An 8354-nucleotide genomic window follows, 5' to 3' on the forward strand; every position below is an offset into this window, starting at 1 on the left:
CTTGTCATGCCAGCTGTTATTCAAAAAATATCAATCCACTTCACAACTTAAGACCCTGACAATAAAGAATTAAGAAAAATCTTTTAATGGAGGTAGATCACAGATTCTGTTCACAGTTTTGCAATGTTTCCAAAAACTGTGGTTTACATGTGCAAAATTTGCAGTGTTACAAAATGCCCTCAGGAAGTTCAAACTGAAATCAAAACCAGCTCCAAAATTTGCCTGGAAACCTCGCTGGACTTTAACTCCCTGCTCAACTAGAAATTATGAGAGTTTGAGCATGTCACATGAACGAGTAGCACTTTGCCTTTTCCCACAAGTATCCAAGGCACTTTTAGACTCCTTTCACAGCCTAGGCAGCCTTCTGCACTCAAAAAGTACCCTGAAGTACCAGCATTTTTGGACTCTGGGCACTAAGTAGCAGCGGGAAATTTGCCAGGAGCAAGTTACACACACACAGAAAAAAACATATCTAGAAACAAAAGATATCTAGAAAGTACAACCACCAGATTTAATGTCAGCCAAAACTGAGCACAGCACATCCACTAAGGTGCACTTACTGCAATACTCTATGTCCTAACCCACACTCTTAACCTCCACAGTAGGGTGGTCTGGCTGTCTTAGAAGCGAATCTTTCTTAGATTACGGATTGAAGATGTGCGGATTACACTTTTTGTCTGCAGACCCTAACTATAAACTACAGGTAGCAAAAGTAAAATGAAATAAATAAATTGTTTTCAAATGTAAATTGTTCCTTTAATTCTTGATGCACCTCCTCAATTTCCGTAAGTAAAGGGTCTGGCTCTGAGTTTTTAGCAACTACCACTATCAAGGAGTAATAAATATTAAACTCTTGTGGACAATCCTCCATCAAAAATATGTAGGTTCTCCTGTAACAAAGTAAGACTTTAAAAGTTAGGCAAAACACACAGAAAAGGGAAATTAGGTAAATTTAATTTACTCCCAGCTGCAATTGATTCTTCATCTCAGGAAAATGGATTTGAAATATCAGAATTTTCATTAACAATATGTTTAAGCTCTTCAGGGTCCACATGTTGTCTCATGTAACAAAAGTTCACAGAGTTGCAAATTTTTTCATGCTGCCTTCCATAGCTGCATTTGTTAGGGTAAAAACTCATTAAAATTCCCTGCACATCTGATGGACAGCATGCAGACAGTATCAAAAGGAATAAATAAATCTATGAGAATTGAATAAGACCCGAGGAAGGAAAACGCTGATTCTGTAGTTGTAGAAAATTTATAAGTATCTCATATACAAATGTTTTCTATATTACTTAAAAAAAAAAACAAACTCACAAAGCCATAAAGACTGGTGCTCATATTTGCTGGTAAGTCAATCTTTCTTTCAGACATCAAGAGATGACCTCCTAAGACCCAAAGATTTATCAAGTCAGCAGTTTATTCCCTTAGGCCACCATCTTCAGCCTCTTCCTCTTCCAGTCACGTCTATTGAAGGACTTTGCAAACCCCCATGAGGAAATGGACTAATCTACTTCTTTCTAAAGGACAGGAATGATGCCTACACTGACTGCACTTTATGGGATGAGAAAGCTAATAAAGGGAAGGAGACTACATCTATTGGTGAAAGATTCAGTGTGATGTTTGTGTTATAAGAGACAGAGTTAGAGTGCAGTAGCTGTCAATCAGAAAAGGAGCACTGTTGCCCGGCAGCAGCAACCACTACTCAGAAATTTTCAAGAAAATTCACCCATCTTTTTACTTTGTGGGCACAAAACATCCCTGAATTGGAATAAAATATACCGGCTTTTAATCTTTCTCTTCTCTCTCTTTATCAGGTGATTCTTTAACAGGTAAAACACACATAATTTAAAGATGTGAAAAAATTTAATGGAACCCCCCAATTTTTTTTAAAAAATAACTTATTCATTTGTATTGTATAATAATCCATGAGCTTTTTTTTTTTCCTGTCTGCTTTAAAAAAAGTCACCTATTCAGTTCACACTGTTATTCGTAAATACTGTCACTGTAAAAATGAAAGGGCAACACAGGCACTACAATACTTCATCACTGTATATACAAAATAATTTCTCACATATTCAGATAACATGGCTAGGGAATTACATGAAAGTAAAAAGGAGACTGTTTCTTTTAGCCAATCACTAATTTCTAATAACTGGATCCAAACAAACTTTCTACCCATTAAATGAGTGAAATACTCTGTGCTATTCTTTTCAGGCAATTGTAAAGGTAGGTCTATTGGTGGTCTCAGCTTCATGTGGATGTCTCTCTTATAGGTGCTCACTTACCCTATTTTGCATCTGCCTTTTTTAAAAAAATACAAACAAAAATTATCTTTATTCCCCTTTCTTCATATTCCTCCACCATGAGATTTGTCTTCTTTAGTCATGGCAGAGAGCATCTAATTTTCAGGTTCAGAAGTGCTCCATTATCTACTCTGCTGGCTGCTACTGTGCTGAAAAAGTGTTACCATGGGGAAGGGTAGAGATCAACCTGCAGGGCTCTGATAAGCAATCCTTTATTTTAGAAAATTCTATGTACCCTGTCAGTTTAGGAATCTAAAGTTAAAATATATAAATCAAACCAATGGGAATTAAAAAAAAAAAAATTGCATCACCCAGTTCAGATTAATAAATAGAGGATCTTAAATATATAATATTAACAATAAATAATTATCTGCCTCGTTCTCTGTTGCCAAGTTTAGAAAGAAGATATGACTATATAAGACAGTTTAAATTTAGGAGTTCTTGGCTGTGCTGTAGGGAAGTTGGAGGGAGAGCAGATTCCCTACTGCCAAGGATGGACAAATTAATTGCATCAATTGAAATAAAGTGGCAGTGATAGGCAAACACAACACAGAGACCATGTGGCAAGGGAATCATGGTTAAAGGGTGCAGCAATACTTTAATAACTGAATTATGTGTCATGACTCTTAATGGGACAAACTAGCAATGATGCTATGTGAATACCCACATTTTCTTTCAGTTCTGGGATCTTCTACCTTTCATAGTCCCAGGTTGTCAGTAGAGACGCTTGGAAAGTTGTATGGAAGGAAGCAACCACTCCTGAAACTTTCCATGGATCCAGGACATTTTGAAAGTCTCAGTGTGTCCCATCAGTCAGTAGAGACTTCATGGACTTCACAGCAGCCTTTTGCATTTCCACAGCAATGCCAAAAGCACCAAGGACATCCATTTGAGGGATTCACAAGCAGTGACAGCACCTTAAACACCTTAAACTGACTGAACTCCTCTGCTTTTTTTAACAGTTTTGCTGTGAAATGCTTGGGTTCCTGTTTCTTTGAAAATTTTTTTTCAGAGAACCCAGTGAAGAACACATTCATGGCTTTCTACAGGGGGTTTGTCAATTAATGGCAAGCAGATTAAATTAGAATGGTCAAAATGAAGCCTTACCAGACTGCTAAAAGGAGTGTTGTAGCTTAAAGCAAAGAAGTAAAAATATCCTAGCAATATGAAAAGCATTCACACAGGCTATGTTCCAATTTCCCCACTGAAGTACTAGACAGAGCAGAAGATGCTTATAAATACACAACATGCATATTAAACCCATATGAACCATCTGTAAGTGCCCGATTTTAATTAGTTTGCTGGATACATAGAAAATCTGGAAATCTGCCAGAAGTGTTTGGGTCAGTCAAGCTAAAATTCAGAATTCGGTCACAGACACCTAAAACAGAGTTACTTGATTATAGGAATACAAAGTTTATTTGTAATGTTGCTTTGTATGCTGGGGAGGTTTTTAAGGAAATTACTGCATGCAAAGTTCGTTAAGTCGTAAATTCTGGTCTTGTTTGCTGTCTCAGAACCAGTACAAAATATATATTTTAGTTTAAACATCTGAGCAAAACATCTGTTACCTGTTGTTATAGTTTGGACCTTGAAATCTGCCTCCTTTTCAACAGATCCTCACTATGTGCTTTACAGTCTGCAAGTGTCTTAAAAGCACATAGCAGATGCTACTTAGTGTTGGACTGCATGACTTCCCATTGTCCAAGACAGCAAATCTCTCTTTAATTCATCACAGAACATAAGGATGCTTCCATAATCAAGCCTTTAACACAACTAAACCATCTAAAGAGACAGTCATGCCTTACAAATGCCTTACAAAAATCCTCTTTTCTCTGTTTTGTTCCATGAGAGCAGCAGTCGATAAAAGATCTGTTTCTTCAATCCTCCCACTAAATAACTCTCTCAAGCCCATTTCTGCATATCCACTATTGGCTATAATGAAATTGGCTGGATTAAAACTTTGAATATAATTTTGTCTGCATCACCCATGTAAGAAATGTGTTTACTCTGGTTTGCTGTCATCAGTGTTCTCAGTATAAGGCAGAATGAGAAGCTGAAATTATCATTAATAAAATTTTGCCACTGTACGGTGATTTTGCAAAGGAAACTAAAATGTATATTCAGTTAATGAAATCCCTGGGTTTCATTAGGAAATCCAGGAAGATATTTTAAGACTTACACTGGCCCAAAAAGGTTAAATAAACACTCCTGTAATCCCTTCCTGGCTTTTCAAAGGATTGGCAGCTACCAGCTGAGAGGTAAGAGGAAGCAACCTCCTAAACTGCATCTTAGCTGTAACTTCATCCTGTGTTCTGGTGTATTTATGTTAAAATCACTGTTTTCCAGGCTTATTTCTACTCTATACCTACCAAATCTAGTAAAATGAAATCTTGCTTTTATGGCGACAGAGAAACAGTTGAGAACAATAAAATCCTTCTGCAGCATCCCATAAATGTATGGAAATATAAAAAAATGACCCGGAAACCAGATCCCAAATCTTGCCTGGGAGCAGAGAGAGATCTGTTCTCACCAACCAGTGTCTTCTGAGGCATCACTCCAAATCCCACCAGTGTCTCACTATTGCCACAAAGTCCCTGCAAGGTCTCACTCCCTCCAGTGACTTCATCACACCCATGAAGAACAGAAATTTTAAATCCAGAGAAGTAGTACATTGCTCTGCAGAGAGCTCTGCCACTGACTTCAGTGTAGGAATTCTGTTTCAGCAGGGCCAGAGAAAAATAATACATGAAATAAAGCTACAACATCTTTTGCTTGATTTGCATTACGCTTCCCTAAGCACTTGACTAAAGGACTGAGTCTGGGAGTGATTTTGTTTAGTACAAAGACACACGTATTACACACTTACGAAAAAAAGATTACAAAAGATGAAAAAAAGTATGATAATCAGTCTGAATGCTGGAAATTGCTTTCAACCTCTTTTCTCTTTGCAAATTCTTCATGTAATTTAGAATGAAAATTAGTTCTGACTCTCTTAATATTAATATGTAGACATTCAAAGGCCTATAAGCCACTGATGAATTGTCAGCATTTCAGACATTAAATTCTTGTTGGCAGTTTCTGAACAGCTTTGTACATTGTATTTCAGCTAAAACTGGGCAAGATAATATGTCTAATATACCTATCACTAAGCTAAGCTAAGCTGATTTAGCACCAAACTTCAAATTTGAAGTTACTGTACTTCCTTCATCCATCTAAACTATTGTCTGACTGGGTGACTACTCCTCTCTTACTCTGTCCCAGTGTAAAATTAAATAAATAGGTTATCCTGCCATCTTAGGTAGGAGATAAAGGCACTGAAAAAAAACCCACAAAAGAGTGGCAACATGGAAATGTTGCTGTGCCTGATGCAACACTAGATAGTTTAAACCCCTGCACAAGAGAAGTCATGGGAGGGTGACTTCCAGCACCAGGAATCAGACACCAGCAGAAGGCAGCTGAAAGGATGGTTTCTGCAGCCAAAAACTCTGTGGAGAACTGCATGGGAATTTGGCTAATGTGTTTAAAGTGGCTCTGGGGCCAACTGGAGAGTCCTCATGCAGACACAAGTGCCACTTGCATGCAATGGTTAAGCAGATATTTTCTGAATTCTGCTTTGCTGGTTGCTTTTATCTCCTAAGTTTTTTTAAAATTAATTTTACTCCTGTAAATGCTGCATCTCTTTCCAAATGCCAGCCACTGCATCAAATGTAGTTCACTTCCCCCTCTCTCATACGCTTCCATTTTTTTCATACTGATTCCTCTTTTTCAGTGGCTTTCAGGTCTGGGCTTATTCCTATGGTTTTTGGGGATTACTGATCTTCTCCCTGCCAAAGAAAACATAAGCTCCTTTGTAGTTACATTTTCAACCTTATAGGCAGAAACTGTATTTTTTTCCATATTCATGTCCACATTGGAAGTGGGAGTTTCAGCTCTGCTTCATTCCTGACTGCAATCTCATAAAAGATGTTTCAGAAAGCTTCCACATTTGCATATCTGGAATTTCACATCTGTTGCAAGTCACTCTAAAGCCTCATAATTAACAATTCAGAGATCTGAGTTCTTGTGTGGAACAGATAACACAAAGTGGTTGCATTCCTTACAGGTATGCAGCAAACATCCAAAATTTTTCTGTTTTTCAACTGTAGCTTATCAGACAAATGCCTCAACATATCAGCACCAGGATGAAGAAAACCTGATTTCTATCCTACTTTATACCATTTCCACTTGCCTTTGTGACGATTTTCTTTGGGAGGGTTCCTTCCCCTCTTTCCCCTCAGTTTCCAATTATTGTGGAACTTTGCATTCTGGAGAGTTTGTCCTCTATTCTGCTGGTCTTTCCTCCATATTCTTCAGTATTTTCATGTATAAATCCACTGTTCCACCTGCTTTTGACAAAATAGTATAAAGGGATTCAACCAGAAAGTAGTTCATACCTTCTAAAGAGCAAGTTAGCTTTTCCTAGGTGGTGGATTAGACTCTGCCTAGGAAATGGGAGTGGCCTTACTGTCTTGGTTGAGGGCAAGCATTCAAGACAAATTATTCAGGTCAGGGTGGAACACAGCTGCACAGAAGCAGCTCTTGTATAAATTGGAAACACCCAAGAGAAGGTTTAGGAAGCAATTTCTTCCTGTTATTTGCTGTCTTTTAAGTGAGATGAATGTCCGGTTCTAAAAGCGTGGATTGAGTCAGCATAAGCGACTACACCAATGGAGGGCACACTCAGGTTGCTGGCAAGTGTATTTTTAGAAGAGCTAAAGAGTTAAAATTACTGCTCAGACACTGTCTTACACTATGGACAAAAATAAAGTGATTTTTTAACAGCTTCTAAGTGATTTAGGATTTAAAAAACATTGTCTTTTCACAAGATTTGCATTATTTGTGACTATAGTTTTGCAGGCATTCAGGTCCCCAGTCCCTAATAAAATGAAGAGATCATTTCAAGCTTTGAAAAATACATGATTTGAAACATGTTAAGTAGGTACTTATCACTAATTCTAGATTTGTTAATTCTTAATGAACATGTGTGTATATTTTCTGCAGAAATAAAGGACATAAGTAAAATAGATCTTTTCATGCAAACTACTATGGTCATGCCAATTAATCAATCAAATGCTAGTACAGTAAGAATTCCTGAAAAACCTGTGTTCTAAAAATACAGAGGACATTTTCTTATCTCTTTACTACCTGAAATTTGATTGTTTTGCTTTGAGAAGGAAGTTTATCAACATCTAAGTCTATGTTATAGCTGAGTGGAAATTGTTCTTTATGCTTTTCTAAGATACTCTCATATCAGTTTGTGTTAATTTTGGGTTCTGATATCCTATCGTGGGATCTTAGCCCTCTGACTAAAATAGCTTTTTCTGAAAGTTTTTTTCTTTAAATTGTAAACAGGAAGAAAATTCCTTCTATATCCAACCTTTCATTCTTATTCAGGTGGCTGACTGACTTTTTCTTCTTAAAACTAACAACCTTAATGATTTGATAAGAACAGTCAGAAATGCAAGGTCTTTAGGCATTTCTTACCATTTGCATTAGTTAACTGATAAAACATTAAGCTTCTCTTCAGGGTTCCAAAATGCCAATAAAGATGTCCTTTACCAAAAGGAGTACTGCTGAAATGGGATTCAGCTGGCATTCTGGTCAGAGAAGTTTTCCTTGGAGGCCTTTTCATTGCTTTAACACTAATCTGTGACAAAAAGGCCTTGTCAGATTCTTATTGCATTTAAGAAGCTTTTCGTGAGATTTGTATTGATTTGGAATAAGGCAACTGACAACATTGCAATAAATTTTTACTACTTAGTACTGATCAATATGGATTTTTTCAACCTTTCTCAAGAAAATTGCTTTCTATTGCTTCAGATATGGCCAAGCTGCTCCTAACTTAATTATATCTCATGCAACAGGTCATGCACTTTTTCTGGTTCTAGTTCCTGACATGAAACAATTTTTAACAATCTAGGGAAATTTTTGTGTCTGCACCAAAAAACCCTGAAACTCTGCTACCCTAAGAAGACTATGTGAGTATCTCATTAACTGTGCACCATG

General features: G+C 37.1%; 1 long non-coding RNA gene across 1 annotated transcript; it reads right to left on the reverse strand.

The window, feature by feature from the left end:
* Positions 1–5918: 5918 nt before the first annotated feature.
* LOC126649496 (uncharacterized) lies at positions 5919–7202 on the reverse strand. Its single transcript, XR_007631059.1, has 2 exons — positions 6534–7202; positions 5919–6129 (listed from the first exon to the last, which is right to left on the reverse strand). It is a non-coding gene; the product is annotated as an uncharacterized LOC126649496 (long non-coding RNA).
* Positions 7203–8354: the final 1152 nt, after the last annotated feature.

This window comes from Myiozetetes cayanensis, unplaced genomic scaffold (genome assembly GCF_022539395.1).
Source record: "Myiozetetes cayanensis isolate MyiCay16 unplaced genomic scaffold, myiCay2020 scf5-8, whole genome shotgun sequence".
Lineage (NCBI taxonomy): Eukaryota > Metazoa > Chordata > Aves > Passeriformes > Tyrannidae > Myiozetetes > Myiozetetes cayanensis.